The sequence below is a fragment of the Euphorbia lathyris genome, chromosome 8 (genome assembly GCF_963576675.1).
Source record: "Euphorbia lathyris chromosome 8, ddEupLath1.1, whole genome shotgun sequence".
Classification (NCBI taxonomy): domain Eukaryota; kingdom Viridiplantae; phylum Streptophyta; class Magnoliopsida; order Malpighiales; family Euphorbiaceae; genus Euphorbia; species Euphorbia lathyris.
In genome coordinates, this window is record NC_088917.1 from 13353161 (window position 1) to 13373026 (window position 19866).

At 33.8% G+C, this 19866-nt stretch overlaps 1 long non-coding RNA gene across 8 annotated transcripts; it reads right to left on the reverse strand.

Moving 5' to 3' along the window:
- Nucleotides 1-3336: 3336 nt before the first annotated feature.
- LOC136203496 (uncharacterized) lies at nt 3337-19771 on the reverse strand. Of its 8 annotated transcripts, XR_010674875.1 has the most exons (12): nt 19640-19771; nt 19426-19536; nt 18667-18758; nt 18533-18578; nt 18331-18431; nt 17025-17940; nt 15260-15338; nt 14168-14257; nt 13938-14082; nt 13704-13825; nt 4672-4952; nt 3337-3788 (listed from the first exon to the last, which is right to left on the reverse strand). It is a non-coding gene; the product is annotated as an uncharacterized lncRNA (long non-coding RNA). The 8 variants fall into 8 exon arrangements; XR_010674878.1 differs by having other exon boundaries at nt 3337-4952; nt 15260-15335; XR_010674879.1 differs by having other exon boundaries at nt 3337-4952; nt 13704-13788.
- Between the last annotated feature and the right edge of the window lie 95 nt (nt 19772-19866).

Genomic DNA, 19866 nt, shown 5'->3' on the forward strand with positions numbered 1-19866 from the left:
ACTATTACAGTAAAATAACGGGGGATAAGGTGTAAAAATACTCCTAACGTTTACAGCCAGGAACAATTTTACTTGTAACATTTAAAATTGTGCAATTTTACTCTAACATTGAGAGCCAAGAGCAATTTTACCAAATTGGGTCAATTTCACATATTATTATAAAACCCATATATTTTGTTTCTTATTCTGCACGAATTGCATATCTGTTATTTCTAAAAAAAAGACCTCATATTTTTTTGTGATTTAATAATAAAATTGGAGATTAATTTTTTAAAATTTGACGAAATATTTGAATTTTTTTATCCAACTCGTACAAAATGCAGTATATTTTTTTAATTTTTATTTTATTTTTTTCACGTCTAACTATATGTTTATAATTTGTTACTAATTAGTGACAAAATGATGCACATATGAAGTGTAGATGAGAAGATTCATGACCGAGAAGACAATTTATTGACTTATTTCTGAAATTGATCCAATTTATTAATGTTAGGGTAGAATTGCTCTTAATTGGTAACATTAGGATAAAATTACACAATTTTAGACGTTAAAGGTAAAATTGCTCATGTCCTAAACGTTGAAAGTACTTTTATACCTTATCCCAAAATAATGTACAAATTGTAAAATTTCTAAAGAGGAATGATTTTAAAACTTAATTAGTCAAAACTAGCAATTCAATGGTAATTAAATAATCTTTTACCGTTAGTTACTGTTGGCACTAAAAGAAAATACCCTTTTTTTTTTACAGAATGCTGACGAAATGGAAACTTTTCTTTGTTTTATTTCTTTTGTAATTCATGTTTAGTTTTATACAATATAACTATTTATACTACATTTTTATCAAAAAAAAAAAAAAAAAAAAACTATTTATACTACATGAAAATTATAACTATTATAAATTTAATAAATAAAATTTGATAACTCTAACGAGACATTCGGTATTCTATTGGGATAGGGAGAGGGATAAAGGTTGGGATGAGGATAAGGATAAATGGTTGGGATAAGGATAAAAATATGATAGTCGAGAATTATTATTCAATGTTTGGTACGTGGGATAGAGATGGGGATAAAATAATACATTTTACTATTTTAACCTTATTTAAACTACATAACATTAATTTGAGGGATAAGATGTACTTTTTCATCCTATTAAAATCGCAGGAGCTTATCCCACCTCCTTATACCAACCCCCCTCCTGGGTATAGGATTTGAGGGATAAGAAGCTTATCCCCCATCCGTCTCACTCTTCTATCTCGCAAACAAACACATGATAACTTATCTCGTATTTTTTATCCCTATCCCACCTCCTATATCCCTTCTAACAAACACCCCCTAAAGACTAATTAATAACATAACTTAACTTCTCATAATTAAAGAAACTTAATAAATAAAACTTAATAACTCTTAAATACTAATTTAAGAAACTTAAGTAGCTTTAACCGTTACAAGTTAATTTAATTTGCCAACAGGTAGTTGTTGACTTTTAAAACACTCTTACCTAACTATTTTGATAGGCGATAAAAGTACAACAAATTAATAAATTATAAAGGAACATGAAATTTTATAATAATGTCTAAAATTGACTCAACTTTCCAACTTTAGGAGTAAAATTGCTTTTAATTGCCAATCTTAGTGGTAAAATTGCACCATTTTAGACATTAGGAGTAAAATTGCTCCCGACTGTAAACGTTAGGAGTATTTTTTTGCACCTTATCCCTATAATTAATAAATTATACAAAAATGAAAGAGACTTCACTCACTATTCTTCTGTGCTAATTTAAATATAGATTAAACTAAATTGATAAGGACTTCACCTCAAATTAAAAATATTGACTCTCTTTTTTTCTCTTCTGCTCTTCAATGGCGAATTTTTGTTTTTGTTAAGATTAATAGGAGGGGCTCTTATATATACTATATAAAACAAAGTAAAACTTATACGTTTTGTTACCATAATAAAGAAATTGATTTAATGACATTTCGGTTAAATTCTTCGAATTAATTGCATTCTTCATTTTAATTTTAATTTAATATTAATTACAATTAATTTAATATTAATTACAATTTATAATTTTTTGAATTAATTGTAATTTACTATTTTTTGGGGGCTAGCATTAATTGCAATTAATTTAATATTAATTGCAATTTATTAAATACATAATAAAAGGTCATGTTAAGGGCAAATTATTAATGAGCAAAATACCTAGAGATGTGCATGCAAGTCATGCTGTTGAAGAGCAAGCCTTGAAGTTTATGGAAAATTATGATTTAATGACATTTTGGTTAAATTCTTCAAATTAATTGCATTCTTCATTTCAGTTTTAATTATAATTAATTTAATATTAATTACAATTTATAATTTTTTGAATTAATTGTAATTTGCTGTTTTTTTACGGCTACCATTAATTGCAATTAATTTAATATTAATTATATTTTTTATGGTTTTAAGTTTTTGTTTATTTAAATGATTATTTTTATTGTAAGGAGTTTTTGATTGAATAAGAAATTGATTTGGTTTTTCCAAAGTTCTGTTGAATTTTAAAGGTTCATTAATGGGCATTCGTGCAGCGGATCAATGTTCTTTAACGTGTTCTTGTTATTCCTATATCTCTGGTATTAGTAGAATCAACATGTTTATAGATAGGGATGGCAACAGGTACTATACCCGCGGGTACCTGGTACTACCCGATCCTAATGGGACTATCCGTACCCTGTTTAAAAGGGTATGAGACGGGTACGAGATCAAAATCATTATCCATTAGGGTAATGGGACGGGTATGGGAATACCCCCTAGGGTACCCGGTACCCGTCATAACATTTTTATATATTAAAAAATATCTTATTTTTTTAGATGTAAGATGTGAGATTTGAACCCCCATCATTTTGTTCTTCAACCATTAAATGATTCCATTAAGCTATTTTATTCTTATTGATTAAGGTTTAATTTGTTCAATTTTTAGATTAATTATTTATTAAATTTATACGTTGTTAAATTTGTAATATTTTTTGTTTTATTTATTCATTCTTAATGTGTAAGGGTACCCATGGGTACCCGTGAATTAAATGGGACGGGTATGAGATGCAAAAGATATACCAGTTAGGGTAATGGGACGAGTACGGATAATTAAAAAATAAAAGGGTAAGAGTTTAGGATTGACATTACCCGCGGGTACCCTACCCGTTACCATCCCTATTTATAGAAGCATAACTTCCTAGCATTTGTCTACTAATATATCCTAAAACACTAAAAAATAACATTTGTCTACTAATATATCCTTTAATACTAAAGCTGGTGAGGAAGCTCTCAGCTTGCTAACATGATGTTCGTGTTGATTGACTAGCAAAATTTTGGTAAAATTGTATTCAACTTGTGTTTGAGACGGAACATACTTAGTTTGAATAAGATCAAACTTGAGACAAAATAACAATCAACTTCAATATGCTTCCTTTGTTCATGTAGAACATGATTGAAAGCTATAACCAAAGTTGCATGATTATCACATTCAAGATTGTTGGAGGCAAAAATTGCAGACCAAGATGTTTGAGAAGATTAGACAGCCAAAAAACTTCACAAGTTGTGAGAGCCATTCATTTATGCTCTGTCTCAGCAGATGAATGAGCTACCACATGCTATTTCTTCGCGTTACATGAAATTGGAGAATTACTAAAAAATATAAGAAACTCGGTTGTAAATTTCGTAGTTGTAAGACAACCTTCCCCATCATCGTCACAATGAGCAGTGAGTTGAGCAGCAAAGGAAAAGGCCAATAGAATGCCTTGATTGATTGTGCCTACAAGATAAAGCAAAAGACTTTTTGTAGTATGCATATGTACTATAGTGGGATGTTGCACAATGAAGCAAATGTTGGATATAGCAATAGTAGCAAGATAGATTAATTTGCCAACAAAGCATTGATAAAGTTAGGAATCAAGCAGTGGATTTTCTTTGTCCATAGTAAGTTTGAGATGACTATCCATGGGTGAGGATAAAGGTTTGGAATGGATCATAAAGTAATGATACCTTTGGTGTATTTGTGTTGAACTAGAAAAAAGGCTGAATTAGATATATCAACCTCGAGACCAAGGACATAATACAAGGGATCCAAATCTTTCATGTGGAAAGCTTGAGCAAACATAGATTTAAAATGATCAATGGCAATTAAACTATTGCCACAAATAAGCAAGCCATCAACTCGGGTAAGATGAGAGTTATAGCAGTTGAAGATTGATGGACCAACAAGTTATAGTCAAAGATGTGATAAGCTTTAGCATCTCGCCAATATTGCTTTACTATATAGACTGATATTTATCCTTTACATTCATTTTCAGATGTTAACAGCATTCAGATATCGCATTTGGAAACACCAAATTCACTGTATAATTATGAAAAAAAATTCAACATCACCAATACATTCTTTTAGCTTGGCCATAAACCATATCCATGCTTCATTATTTCATTTGGTCCAATCCCAAAAACAATGGGATAAATTTGATTATTACCATCTTTGCAAATCAAAATGTACAATGTATCGAGAAATTTACCTTTTAAAAAAGCTATGTTAGCACATATAACAAATCAAATATATTCTTTAAAAACTCTAAGTGAAGGACCCATAGAAATGAAGAAGTACTTAAAGTGATCATCATCATCAGTTTCAATATAGGTAATCATACCTTTCACTTAGTCACCCTCAGCCCAGTATAAATATGAAGCTTTTCACTCGTTACGTTCTACCACATTCTGTACATGCAGACCCAGAAAACTTACACTGTAATGGTTTCCATTGGACGTGTTAGGAGACTGGTCTTATTGGATCTTTACATATTGTACCAAGAGAACCCAGGGTGGCTTATTGCCATCGATGGTATTACTGTCAATCCATATTTTCTTCTTTCCTCCTGATTTCATCTTTTTCCTGTAATGGTTCTTCTGATCTTTGATGGTAATAGGTCCTCTGGATGAAAACATAATAAAAAGGGGAGTCAAGATCAGAGGCCTCCAATACACCCCCTCGTATACACTAATCAAATTATCTTCCTAATCTCAGTTTTACTTCAGGACTTATCATCTTAATGTGGCTCATCATGATGATTTCTCTTCCCCAGCTTCTTTCTTGCTCTGCCTATCCCACTGCCACGGTTAGATTTACCACAATTTATCTAGTTCTTTGATACACATTTAATCATGTTTGGGATCTTTAATCTATGCATTTTGTAGCTGATGTGTCATATACATGCACTGCTAATACAACCCCTTAGCGAGCAATACATCAACAATAGGGGAGATTATGATTCAACTGCCAGGAGATAGACTAAAGAGCATGCAAAAGGGGCATGAGGGAAAGCACTAAGCAGTTCTACAACTCAAAGATTAAGTTCCTCTTGGTTTTCAAGTGTGTGCTGCTTAACATTTTTTTGTCTAACTAGAGAAAATGGAGAACTCAGACTCATTTGGGTTTGAGCATTTAACTTGTTACATCTGTAACAATTTATATAATGCAAATGCTTGTCGACCTCAAAAGTAACATCTGAATACTCCTCTCCGGGCAAATTATTTTCCATGAAAAACCAATAGCAAAAGTCGATCGGGATCTAAGTCTTTCAAATTATCCTAAATAAACAGAGCATCATTGAGAGAAAAAGATGTGAAGCGACAATAAAATGAGACCGATCTTGTTGAAGGTGGTGGAATCATCTTCCAAAGAGATATGCTCTTCAATTTTCAAGTTTATTTGACTTATTTCTCACCGTATCTAAATGGCTTTTCAATTGTTTCTTCACTTTCTCTGTTGTTTGTTTTGTTACTGAATCTATATGGCTTAAATTAGGTGTTTAATTTCTTTTGGATTTGTGAGTTCCTTTCCGATCTTTGCCATTTGAGAATTTACTAAAAATAGCATCCATTCTTATCAATTGGCTATTTGTCTGCAAAACCATTTTCATTAAGAAAAAAATCATTACAAACCTATGAACCATGAAGTCAATATAACTATAGGACTCTGTTCTCATTTCTTTTTTTTCTTCCCATTTCCACTTGACTCTCATTTTTCTTTTTGTTTGATGATCGACACTTCCCTCTTGAACCTTTTCCAACTCTTCAATAACATCCGCCATTGTTGCTGGACGAGCTCTAGGATTTTCATTTATACACTTCATTACTAGTTTCCTTATGTTACTAGCCTCACCATCACTGCATCCATCTTTCATTTTTTTGAACTGCATGTTCTTGTCTTCGTCGTTCACCTTTTGCTCTTACCACAATGTTATCGTTGTCTCAACTTGATTTTGCCCTTTCCCTCGAGCCGCCTCCTTCCCCGAACCTATTATTTTATTGTCTCCTGCTCTAATAATAAGTTGTAGCACAACTATTCCAAAACTATATATATCTACCTTTTGTCTGGCTCTGTTCTTTGAGAAGAGAGGGAAGTTCATTAGGAGTTTGGGTAAGAGAAAGAGTAGTGACAGGAAAGCACAACTTTTTCTTTCCCCCGATCTCTCTTTCCTGGATTGACTGTTGGACTTCTTTACCGGGTTACATAGTAAAGAGCACTTTGATGTATGAATCCGCAAACCCGATAACAGGTCTTGAGAGTGAGTAAGTCAATTATATTCAAGTTAACCGTGGTAAGCTTTACCGACTTCAGTAATTGGGGGCCCTTCCTAGTGGCGTCTGTAATCTTAAGTCTAGTACTCGCAAAATCAATATCACAAAGCGGCATTCATCTAGTTAAATTTAGTTACAGGGTTTTATTTTCCTACAAGCAAACCAATGCCCGGCCCGGGCGAAAGCAGAGACTTTTCTTTTTTCAATCCTATATTGCATTATCTTTTTAAGACTTTTTTAAGGTGGGACAAGGGATCCTCTAAAGACTCACTTATTTGTGAATATAGTTTTGGAATAATTGTGTTACAGCTTATTATGAGAGCATGAGACGATGAAATACAATGTAGATATATATATATAGTTTTAGAATAGCTGTGCTACAACTTATTATGAGAGCAGGAGACAAAGAAATAATAGGTTCGGGGAAAGAGACGGCTCGAGGAAAATGACAAAATCAAGTCGAGAGATAATGACAATATTATGTTAAGAGCAAAAGGTGAACGACGAAGACATGCAGTCCAAAAAAATGAAAGAGGGATGCAGTGATGGTGAGACTAGTAACATAACGAAACTAGCAATGAAGTGTATAAATGAAAATCCTAAAGCTCGTCCAGCAACAATGGCGGATGTTATCGAGGAGTTGGAAGAAAAAGAAAAAGGAGAGTCAAGTGGAAATGGGAAGAAGAAAAAGAAATGAGAACAGAGTCCTATAGTTATATTGACTTCAGGATTCATAGATTTGTAATGATTTTTTTTTCTTAATGAAACCGGTTTTGCAGACATATAGCTAATTGATAAGAATGGATATTATTTTGTTAGTAAATCCTCAAATGACAAAGATCAGATAGGAACTCACAAATCCAAAAGAGAAAAGAAATTAAACATCTAATCTAAGCCATATATAGATCCAGTAACAAAACAAACAACAGAGAAAGTGAAGAAACAATTGAAAAGCCATGTAGATACAGTGAGATATAAGTCAAATAAACCTGAAAATTGAAGAGCATATCTCTTTGGAAGATGATTCCACCACCTTCAACAAGATCGGTCTCATTTTATTGTCGCTTCACATCTTTTTCTCTCAATGATGCTCTGTTCATTTAGGATAATTTGAAAGACTTAGATCCCGATCGACTTTTGGTATTGGTTTTTCAGGGAAAATAATTGGCCCGGAGAGAAGGAAGGTTATTCAGATGTTACTTTTGAGGTCGACAAGCATTTGCATTATATCTCTCAAGAATAATGATTCCACCACCTTCAACAAGATTTGATCGGTCTCAGTTTATCGCTGCTTCACAACTTTTTCTCTCAATGATGCTATGTTCATCGACTTTTGCTACTGAACTATTGAATTTTAATTGTCCAAGTCGAGTCCAAATAAATCCAAGCTCGTGGACAAGTCTAGTTTTCATAACACTGATAATGAAAGTGTCAATTTAGTCTCAACGTACAAAGTAACCTTATTTTAACCTCAACTTTTTTGAAGTGATACCAATTTAATCTTGGGTAATGGAACTCAGGGCTAAATTGGTACCATTTTACAAAAGTTAAAATGTCAAATTCCATTACCCAGAACTAAATTGGTACTATTTTATAAATATTGAAGCTATAATGGTTTATTTTGTACGTTAGGTTTTGGTAATCTCAAAACAATACATTTGGGTATCTAAATCGCTTTGCTTTTTATTAATTTTTTGTAAATCAAGACAATTTTGAGTATTTCATTCATTGTTTTTTAACAACGGCTAGAATTTCCAACGATATTAAAAACATTCTATATTTTATGTTTAATTCATATGTAATACAAAGTGAGCGGATGTTCTATAAGCCCGTGAAAAGCTAACCGACCAATTACGACCTGGCAAATAATAAAGCAGCTCAGTATCAGTGTTATGAAAACTAGACTTGTCCACGGGCTTGGGTTTATTTGGACAATTAAAATTCAATAGTTCAGTAGCAAAAGTCGATGAACATAGCATCATTGAGAGAAAAAGATGTGAAGTGACGATAAATTGAGACTGATAAAATCTTGTTGAAGGTGGTGAAATCATCTTCTTGGGGGATATGCTTAACTCATTTAGGTTTGAAAATTTAACTTGTTACATCTCTAACAATTTATATAATGCAAATGTTTGTCGACCTCAAAACCTTCCTCCTCTCTGGGCCAATTATTTTTCCTGAAAAACCAATATCAAAAGTCGATCGGGATCTAAGTCTTTCAAATTATCCTAAATGAACAGAGCATCATTGAGAGAAAAAGATGTGAAGCGACAATAAAATGAGACCGATCTTGTTGAAGGTGGTGGTCATCTTCCAGAGAGATATGCTCTTCAATTTTCAGGTTTATTTGACTTATTTCTCACCGTATCTAAATGGCTTTTCAATTGTTTCTTCACTTTCTCTGTTGTTTGTTTTGTTACTGAATCTATATGGCTTAAATTAGGTGTTTAATTTCTTTTCTCTTTTGGATTTGTGAGTTCCTTTCTAATCTTTGCCATTTGAGGATTTACTAAAAATAGCATCCATTCTTATCAATTGGCTATATGTCTGCAAAACCAGTTTCATTAAGAAAAAAAATCATTACAAATCTATGAATCCTGAAGTCAATATAACTATAAGACTGTTCTCATTTCTTTTTCTTCTTCCCATTTCCACTTAACTCTCCTTTTTCTTTTTGTTTGATGACCGACTCTTCCCTCTTGAACCTTTTCCAACTCTTCAATAACATCCGCCATTGTTGTTGGACAAGCTCTAGGATTTTCATTTATACACTTCATTACTAGTTTCCTTATGTTACTAGCCTCACCATCACTGCATCCATCTTTCATTTTTTTGAACTGCATGTTCTTGTCTTTGTCGTTCACCTTTTGCTCTTACCACAATGTTATCGTTGTCTTAACTTGATTTTGCCCTTTCCCTCGAGCCGCCTCCTTCTCCGAACCTATTATTTCATCGTCTCCTGCTCTCATAATAAGTTGTAGCACAACCATTCCAAAACTATATATATCTACCTTTTGTATGGCTCTGTTCTTTGAGCAGAGAGGGAAGTTCATTAGGAGTTTGGGTAAGAGAAAGAGTAGTGACAGGAAAGCACAGCTTTTTCTTTCCCCAGATCTCTCCTTCCTGGTTTGACTATTGGACTTCTTTACCGGGTTACATAGTAAAGAGCACTTTGAAGTATGAATCCGCGAACCCGATAACAGGTCTTGAGAGTGAGTAAGTCAATTATATTCAAGTTAACCGTGGTAAGCTTTACCGGCTTCAGTAATTGGTGGCCCTTCCTAGTGGCGTCTGTAATCTTAAGTCTAGTACTCGAAGAATCAATATCGCAAAGAGACATTCATCTAGTTAAATTTAGTTACAGAGTTATATTTTCCAAGCAAACAAATGCCCGGCCCGGGCGAAAGCAAGCACTTTTGTTTTTTCAATCCTATATTGCATTATCTTTTTAAGACTTTTCTAAGGTGGGACAAGGGATCCTCTAAAGACTCACTTATTTGTGAATATAGTTTTGGAATAGTTGTGTTACAGCTTATTATGAGAGCATGAGACAATGAAATACAATGTAGATATATATAGTTTTAGAATAGTTGTGCTACAACTTATTATGAGAGCAGGAGACAAAGAAATAATAGGTTCGGGGAAAGAGATGGCTCGAGGAAAAGGACAAAATCAAGTCGAGATAACGACAATATTATGGTAAGAGCAAAAGGTGAACGACGAAGACAAGGACATGCAGTCCAAAAAAATGAAAGAGGGATGCAGTGATGGTGAGACTAGTAACATAATGAAACTAGCAATGAAGTGTATAAATGAAAATCCTAAAGCTCGTCCAGCAACAATGGCATCGAGGAGTTGGAAAAGGTTAAAGAGGGAAGAGTCAATCATCAAACAAAAAGAAAAAGGAGAGTGAAGTTGAAATGGGAAGAAGAAAAAGAAATGAGAACAGAGTCCTATAGTTATATTGACTTCAGGATTCATAGATTTGTAATGATTTTTTTTTTTCTTAATGAAACCGGTTTTGCAGACATATAGCCAATTGATAAGAATGGATGTTATTTTGTTAGTAGATCCTCAAATGACAAAGATCAGATAGGAACTCACAAATCCAAAAGAGAAAAGAAATTAAACATCTAATCTAAGCCATATATAGATCCAGTAACGAAACAAACAACAGAGAAAGTGAAGAAACAATTGAAAAGCCATGTAGATACAGTGAGAAATAAGTCAAATAAACCTGAAAATTGAAGAGCATATCTCTTTGGAAGATGATTCCACCACCTTCAACAAGATCGGTCTCATTTTATTGTCGCTTCACATCTTTTTCTCTCAATGATGCTCTGTTCATTTAGGATAATTTGAAAGACTTAGGTCCCGATCGACTTTTGGTATTGGTTTTTCAGGGAAAATAATTGGCCCGGAGAGGAGGAAGGTTATTCAGATGTTACTTTTGAGGTCGACAAGCATTTGCATTATATAAATTGTTACAGATGTAACAAGTTAAATGCTCAAACCCAAATGAGTCTGAGTTCTCCATTTTCACTAGTTAGACAAAAAAAAAAGTTAAGCATATCTCTCAAGAAGATGATTCCACCACATTCAACAAGATTTGATCGGTCTCAGTTTATCGCCGCTTCACATCTTTTTCTTTCAATGATGCTATGTTCATCGACTTTTGCTACTGAACTATTGAATTTTAATTGTCCAAGTCGAGTCCAAATAAACCCAACCCCGTGGACAAGTCTAGTTTTCATAACACTGATAATGAGCTGCTTTATTATTTGTCGGGTCTTAATGGGTCTGTTAGCTTTTCACGGGCTTATAGAACATCCGCTGACTTTGTATTACATATGAATTAACCATAAAATATAGAAGGTTTTTAATATCGTTGAAAATTCTAGCCGTTGTTAAAAAAACAATGAATGAAATATAAAGGCATAATACACAAATAACCTCCTGAACTTGTCCAAATGTTGCAACTGGCCTCTCCAACTTTCAATTGTAACAACTTACCCCTCAAACTTGTCCAATTGTAAAACATAACCCCTCAAACTTGTTCAATTGTAAAACAGAACCCCAAATTACTAACACGGACTCCAATTGAAGAAACACGTGAAATACAAAAGTTGCAAATGCTCGTGGAATGTGATAATAAGATCTTTAGACCCAAAAAAATAAGTATTTAAGTAACCAAATCCTCAATTCTTCAACTTATTCTTCTTCTTTTTGTTATTGCTATTCGTTTTTTAGTGATTTCTTGATTCAAAGTTTTGGGATATTATGCGGGTGAAAATGTGTTTATGTGGAGAAATAACTCCATTGAAGATTTCATAGCGTGATACGAATTCGGAGAAACATTTTTACGGTTGCTTCAAGTATGGGGTAAAAAAAATCTCAATTTGGGTTATGTTTTACAATTGGACAAGTTTGAGGGTTTATATTTTACAATTGGACAAGTTTGAGGGGTAAGTTGTTACAATTGAAAGTTGAGGGAGGCAGTTGCAACATTTGGACAAGTTCAGGGGGTTATTTGTGTATTAGGCCAAATATAAATGAAATACTCAAAATTGTCTTGATTTACAAAAAAATTAATAAAAAGCAAAGCGATTTAGATACCCAAATGTATTGTTTTGAGATTACCAAAATGCCCTCCTAAGTTTTTTTTAAAACCTAACGTACAAAATAAACCATTTTAGCTTCAATATTTGTAAAATAGTACCAATTTAGTTCCAGGTAATGGAATTTGACATTTTAACTTTTGTAAAATGGTACCAATTTAGCCCCGAGTTCCATTACCCAAGATTAAATTGGTATCACTTCAAAAAAGTTGAGGTTAAAATAATGTTACTTTGTACGTTGAGACTAAATTGACACTTTCTAAAAAAAAATGTTCTTCTCGAGGGTATCATTGTGGGTGAAAGGCAAAATTGGTTACACCCGCTTCCCTCGTTTTAGCCTTTTTTTCACATGTTTAAGCTTGTTGCGGTTAATGGAGTCCTTTTTGCATTGGAAATGGGACTCCCAAATGTAGTTATTGAAAGTGGCAGAGTCTTTAAGCGATAGGGCACGCATAAAAAAAGAAAGGGGGACGAGACTGAGAAAAGCTCTTTGATTCATTTTTGCTTCTAGATAGGGATTGACTCCACCTATTGATAGTGAGGTTTCAACTTTAGCTTAGTCTCTTAATTTTAGTTTTAATATGATTAAATTTTTTTTCCAGGTTTTAAATGCAATTAAGCACATAGGTAATGGATTGAACTATATATATTCCACATTGGAGATCGAATATACTACGACTTAAAGCCCGACAATATTTTGGTGAACGAGGAGAAGTAACTTCGGCTCTATTGAGAGAAGCAATAAGTATGAAGTATCCACAAAAGAATACGTCACTTCCGAGTTAAAGAGTAAGAATTTATATTTACTTATAAAGAAAAAAAAAAGTGGAGACGATGAAATAGGTTCATGGAAGGAGGCGGCGGCTCGAGGAGGAAAAGGGAAAAGGGAAAAGGGAAAAATTGAATAGAGACGATTATAACATTATAACATTGTGGTAAGAGCAAAATCTGAACAATGGCGATAAGGACATGCCGTCCAAAAGAAATTGTAAAGAGATATGTAGTGATCTCGAGGCTAGAAACATAACAAAATTAGCAATGAATTGTGTAAATGAACATCCAATAGCTCATCCAACAATAATGGTGGATGTAATTAATGAGTTAGAAAAGGTTTAAAGGAGGAGTCAATCAAACAAAAAGAAAAATGAGAGTCAAGTGGAAGTGGGAAGAAGTTAAAGAAATGATAAATGATAAACAAGAACAGAGTTTTATACTCACTTTAATATTCATAGGTTGTAATGACTTTAGTATTCATAAAACTAGTTTTGTAGAGATCTAAGCAATTGATAAGAACGGATGTTAGTTTTTTAAACGGAACTCACAAATCTAAAAGAGAAAAAAAAAATAAAACTCCTAATCTAAGCCATATAGATCCAGTAACAAAACAAACAACAAAAGAAATTGAAAAGCCATATAGATCCCATAAGAAACAATAGAGAGAATTCATAAATCCAGATTAAACAAAATGAAAAAGTCAAATAAACCTGAAAATTGAAGAGCATATCTCTCCCGAATATGATTCCACCATCTTCAACAGGATTTGATCCATCTCGGTTTATTGTTTTTATGCTTTCCTTGTTTCGAAAGGTGATGGTAGATATCAGCACTATAATTTTAGAAAAACATGCAATTGATGTATGTTTTAATTCCCAAATAATAAGGTTGACTGGACAAAAACCCTAACCATAAATAAAAAAGAACAAAAAGAAGAGCAGTACCTTTAAGTGCAAGATTATGTAGAGTGTCTTGTAGATCCAAATCATAAACAACACCAAGTTTTTCTTCATCGAAAGAATATCCAATCATCTTTACCAAGTTAGGATGATTGAACAGTTCAAGATGTTGAAGTAAAGAAATTTCATCCTGAAATATGAATTCATTATGAGGCAAGTAATATGTGTATTAAAGATTAATTCACTTAACAGACTAATATATTTCTATAGCATACCCTTAACCGATCTTCATTATCAAGCCTATAAACTCCACGCTCTTCATTGATCTCTCATATCTTTGGAATCACTTTTTTGTCCTTCTGTCTCTACACGAAACAAGTTTCCAAATTGAAAATGACCAATGAGATTCTCCTTGCCAAATCTACTAGTGGCATCAATCAGTTCTTTATAAGAGAAAAACCATGATCTCATTATCTTCCCCAACTGAAGATTTGATAACTAGGACATAGGATAGAAATCAGGATAATGAGCATAATATTGGAAATGTATAACTTTAAAGACATACTTTCTTTTTCACAAAATGTTGAATCCCCCTAGCATGCTATCAACCCTTCTTAAGTCGAAATGGACTCAGGTTATAGGAATATACCAAAATCTTTTGACATTTTATTGCATTTTAAAGAAGCCAAGTCTGATGAACTAAATTGCTAATCAAGAGAAATTATCCTAGAAGTTATCGAAAATCACTCGAACAAATTTCATAACTTTGGTGAAATTTCATCGTGTTATGGTCATCCTATAAATGACAGAAAATGTGCAAGGTGCAAATAAAGCAACAGATTCTTGTATGGCCTTAGCCACAAAAAGGCAATGACTAGTCTCAGTTTGTTTTCAATTTTCGGAAATGCTTTTTGCCTTTTTAAGTCTATTGAGGTAGAAAAAAAAGCTTTTGGTAAAAATTCAAAACAACTGCTTTCTATATAAAAATCAACTAATATCAGCCTATCAGTAACAGCAAGAGGAACACGTGAAACAAACAGGTTCAACTCTCCCCTTCCTAAACAATAAGTCTTAACACAAGTGTCTTCATTCTTAAATGATCCTAACTTTAGACATTTAGAAAGAAACCTCACAATAGTTTACTGATTTACACTTCCTAAATTGTGATACTTTTTTCCTAAACCAAAATCATAACTTTTAGGAGTCTTTTCTAATTCAAATAGGAAAATAGTTGAATAAAATCACTAAAATAAGAAACCAAGTTCACATCCCTCCGACGTTTTCACGCAAAAAATCACAAAAAAAAGAACAAAAACAATAAAACAAATAATAAAATATGAAACAATTGAAGAGATATTAATGGTTACCTGAATACCAGAACGAGAAGTAGGCCTCTTAATGGTTACCTGCCAAAAGCCCCTTCCTCCTTTACCGGCCATATTTCTTCTAAAATATCACCGGAGAAAGACAAAACAAAACTCAGGAAACAAGATCCGCAAAGACTTTACAGCACAGATAGCAAAATGAAATTGGAAATTACATACAAAATTAGGCTAGCCAGAAACGAAAGCCCCATCGCCTAAGAACCCCTCAAATCAAGAAGCAAATAGAAAAATAAACTAGGTCTAATTTGAAGTGCAGAAAAGTTGAGAGAGAGAGAGAGACCTAAGAGCTGACGTTGAAAGGCAAAAGATTTGGAAGCCAGATTTTGAATTTTTAATTTTGAATCTTGGAAACTATAATTTGGGTGGGAAGCTTCATGCTCCTTTTCATTTGGGTGGATGCCAAAAGCCTCTTACCTTTTAATCTTCCGTGAAGACTATCAGAACACGGAAGCAGTACGAAAAAGGAAAAGAAAGAGCTGTTTTTTTAGAGATGATAGAGAAAAAGTGACAGAGAGACAGATTGAAATAGGGGTGTATCAGTTCGGTTTAATCTGTATTCGGTTCAGTTTTTTTAACAATTCGGTTCGGCATCGGTTTTAATTCTAAGTGTATTTTGGTATTCATTCGTGTCATGGAACTGTTTTAGCTAAAAGCTCAAGCTGATAGTTAAAGGTCCACTTCATATTAATAGCTGACACACCCCCACACGCGAAAGCACACTTGGGCTTGAAGCGTGACAACACAGGCCCATATTACCATGTACTGCCAATAACTCAACAAATGGGGCTGTCAGGAATCGAACCCAGAACCACTTGGTCACGCTGGCTCTGATACCATGTCATGGAACTGTTTTAGCTAAAAGCTCAAGCTGATAGTTAAAGGTCCACTTCATATTAATAGCTGACAGTTCGGTTTGACAAAAAAATGTAAAAGAAAAAACAAACCGCACCGAATTATACATATTTCACATTTTTTTTCCTTCTATCTCTAGAAGAAACAAGTTTCCAAATTGAAATCGACCGATGCTACTCACATCTCCTAGAATAGAAGTAAAAAATAAGGCTCCTCTCTTTTCTACGCTCTTGGATTACCTTTTGCTTTCACGTTTGACAAAACAGGTATCAGTGCAATTTTTTTTGTTCAAACAGGGAATGCCTGTTTTTTTGCCACCTAAGAGATGACAGAGGTTTTTGGCTTTGCTAAAAATAAGGACCTCAAAATTGAAACATTCAAAGACTTATTATATTCTAAAAAAACTTTAATTCTTCAACTCTAAGATGATGGGAAGATTGTGACAAGAGCAAAAGAGAAACAACGAAGACAACGACATGCTGTCCAAAAGCAACTCAAACGTGGATAAAATGACAGAGAAAATGCAAACGTAACAAGCTTAGCACTAAAGTGTGCAACTACAGTTTGATGCGACGAGAACAGGAAAGTTTTTTACGGTTTTAAAGTTAATTTTGAGCTCGAATTGGAGCTTTTCAATTTTTTGACAAGTCGGAGTTAGAACAGGCTAAAGCACGGTTGGCTCTGCTCGATTAGGCCATAGACAAATTTGATTTTAGCAACTAAAATTGATTTTTCACCAAACACATATAATCCTCTAATTCACAAATGCTCATCTATTAAATTGAAAATTTCGTCATCCACAATGAGAGGAAAACGTGAAATTCTTTTCTTCCTATTAATCTTTAAAACTAACTATCAAAACAGCAATAAAAGCTTCAAATTATTGAACACAAACCTGTTCATGTAAATGTTGGAGAGGCAGCAAATTCCAAAAAAGAATGCAAGCTTCAAAGTATGGCTGAAACTCTTAGATTTGCCCGACTCTGCCGTGGCCGGTGACTGGCAAGAAAAAGCGACATTGCTAGAGCTGTGAAGATACTGCGGTTCGGAAAAGAAGCCTACCAAATCAAGGAGTAAAACTTTACAAGGAGGAGTTGTAAGCTCGCTCTCATTGAATTGCACTTCTATGTCCCTAGAATATCCAAACTTTGCTTCGTGTGCTCATACTCTCCTGATGAATTCCTATTAGATTGCGTATATTTATCAAAATATTTATGCATTGAGGAGACCGGTGTATGTATGGTATCGAGGATCAGAACCAAACATTTCCATGAAGCCACCGTCTTCTGCTTCTTGATTATCATGACATGGTTTCTGCAAACTCCTCATATACATGGACATGAAAGTTTGACTCCCCACCATATTTGAAAACAAGGAAATGTCCAACACGAACGGAGTAGTAGTCTAGTAAGTCCGCAAATTCATGCCAACCATTATGAAACCATAACTTGCGGTCAATTTTTTGGAGTTCCGCTACCCATATACTGCCATTGGGTCCAGTAAGTGTAGCAATAGAAGAGAGTTCTTTCCCATATTTCTTCACAAACTTTATTGGGATTCTCTAGATGGACACGTATTCTTTTCCCCTACCCTGAAGAAAGGTGTTAAACGCATGAACAATATAAGTGGAAACAAATTAAAGGTCTTGACGTAGAGAATTTGTCACAGAATTTTCCCAAGCCCCTCAGAAGTGACATAAAGTGCCATTTGTGGAGGGTGAGTTTCCTTCCCATACGGCCATTGGGTCCAACAAGTGTAGCAATAGAGAGAGTTCTTTCCTTTATTTCTTCATATACACAATTGGGAATTCTCTGTAGGCCAAAAACTTGAATGTTAGAAAAGGATACATACAGCTATATATAACAACTTTATGCGAAGACACATTTTGATCCAAAAATAGTCACACAATACAATAGCCCAACAGTTGTAAACATAAGCCACAACTTATTTCTCCAAAATAATTCTTTTCCCATGAGCCTGCTTCAGCCTACAGCTACTGGTCTAAATGTAATGACTTTTTTCTCACAGTTTAAGTTTCTACTAAAAAGAAGTGCAAAAATAAATAAAAGTTGAACCCTGACTAGACAAAGTTTTGGATTCTTCCTTCTTATTCCACCCCCAAATTCACACTAACCCCTTTTTTTCAGCTTAAAAATACAAACATATATACACAATACCAGAAAAAGAAAGAAAAGCCTTACCTTTAATCTTCAAACTTTACTAGCAGCTCTAACCAAGAGAGGTCTTCTTCTTCTTTTTCTCTTTCTCTCTACCCCAAGAGTCCAAAATCAAGGAACAAAACCTGCAAAGATCCAGAGGCAAAACCAAAACCCATCATTTTCAAGTTTTTTTTAATCCTCCTACTACAGAAACCGACCTTTCAATGAACTTTTTAACACATACCATCATCATCACTGTCTTGATTCCATCTAATTCCCATCTCCTTTCCCTTCAATTGCCAAGAAGAGGGAAAAAAGATTAAAAAGAGAGAAAGGAAAAATTGACACAAAAACTTGCAATAAAGCCAAGAATCCTACCAGTGCATCAGGAGATTCTCGTCCAATTTGTTTCTAACATTAGTGGTCACGTTAATAGTAGGTCCAGGAAACTTGCCGTTTATAGTAATAACCTGCAAAGCAATACAAATTTATAAGCAATTACTAGCAGTTCTATATCATTGCAGTATACCTGCCGAATCTGGTACATTCATAGCTTAATTGTAAACGCATAGCAGATCTGAAGTTAAAGATTGAAACTTGAGAGAATATGGAACTAATCCATCCCTTTTTAAATGAAGAATTAAGATTAAAAAGACCAATAATTCCATTAAAAGAAGTTAAAAGAAGAGCAAGTACGGAGAGAATAAGAGACCTCAAAATTATAAGTTACTACAGGATCTGCAGCAGAGCACAACTTCATAACCAAGAAAATGTAGATAGGAAACAAGCCAAGGAACTTACTCCAAGCCATTATTACTTTTTGAACTCTTTCCAGAGTGATTTTAGTACAAGCCAAAAAATGAAATTGAACCCACAATTGGTAATGTTTATGGTTGCAATTTACATTATCAGGTGGAGAAGAGGGAAAAGAAAGAGGAAGAAGGAGAAGACAGCAAGCAGAAGCTCTGAGAAAGGGAAAAAATGAGAACTTGGTATATTTTAGCAAAAGGAACTTGAGCCTATATTGCAAATTACTTACTAAAAAGAAACCCAAACCGAAGCAAACCCTTTTTTCAGCTTAAAGGTACAAACATATATACAAAAGACCAGAAAAAGAAGAAAAAAGAAAAGCCTTACCCTTAATCTTCAGAATTTACTTCTCTTTGGCCTCATTGTCTCCAATGGCAGATGCCCTAAAAGTCGTAGTAGTGCTAGCAGCTCTAACTAAGAAGAAATCGAGCTTCCAACCTAAGACATAGCCATGTTTATTATATGATTCATAGATAGATCCACAGATAAAAGAAGTAATAAACAACATAAGAAGAAGAAGAACTAAATGAACGAGCAAAACCTGCAACTTATTTCTCTGGGTTATTTTCAAGTTTTTTTTTAGCCTTGAGAAGGAGAATGAGGTAAAGTCTGGAAATTTACTGAATCTTTTCAATTCTCATTAACTGTTGAACAAAAGCTTACATATTACTAATATACTATGGAAATTAGGATTGTTGCATAAGAAAATAAAGGACAATAGGTGGCAACAAAGGACATTGGCAGTTGGCTAAGGTGGCTCCTCTATAT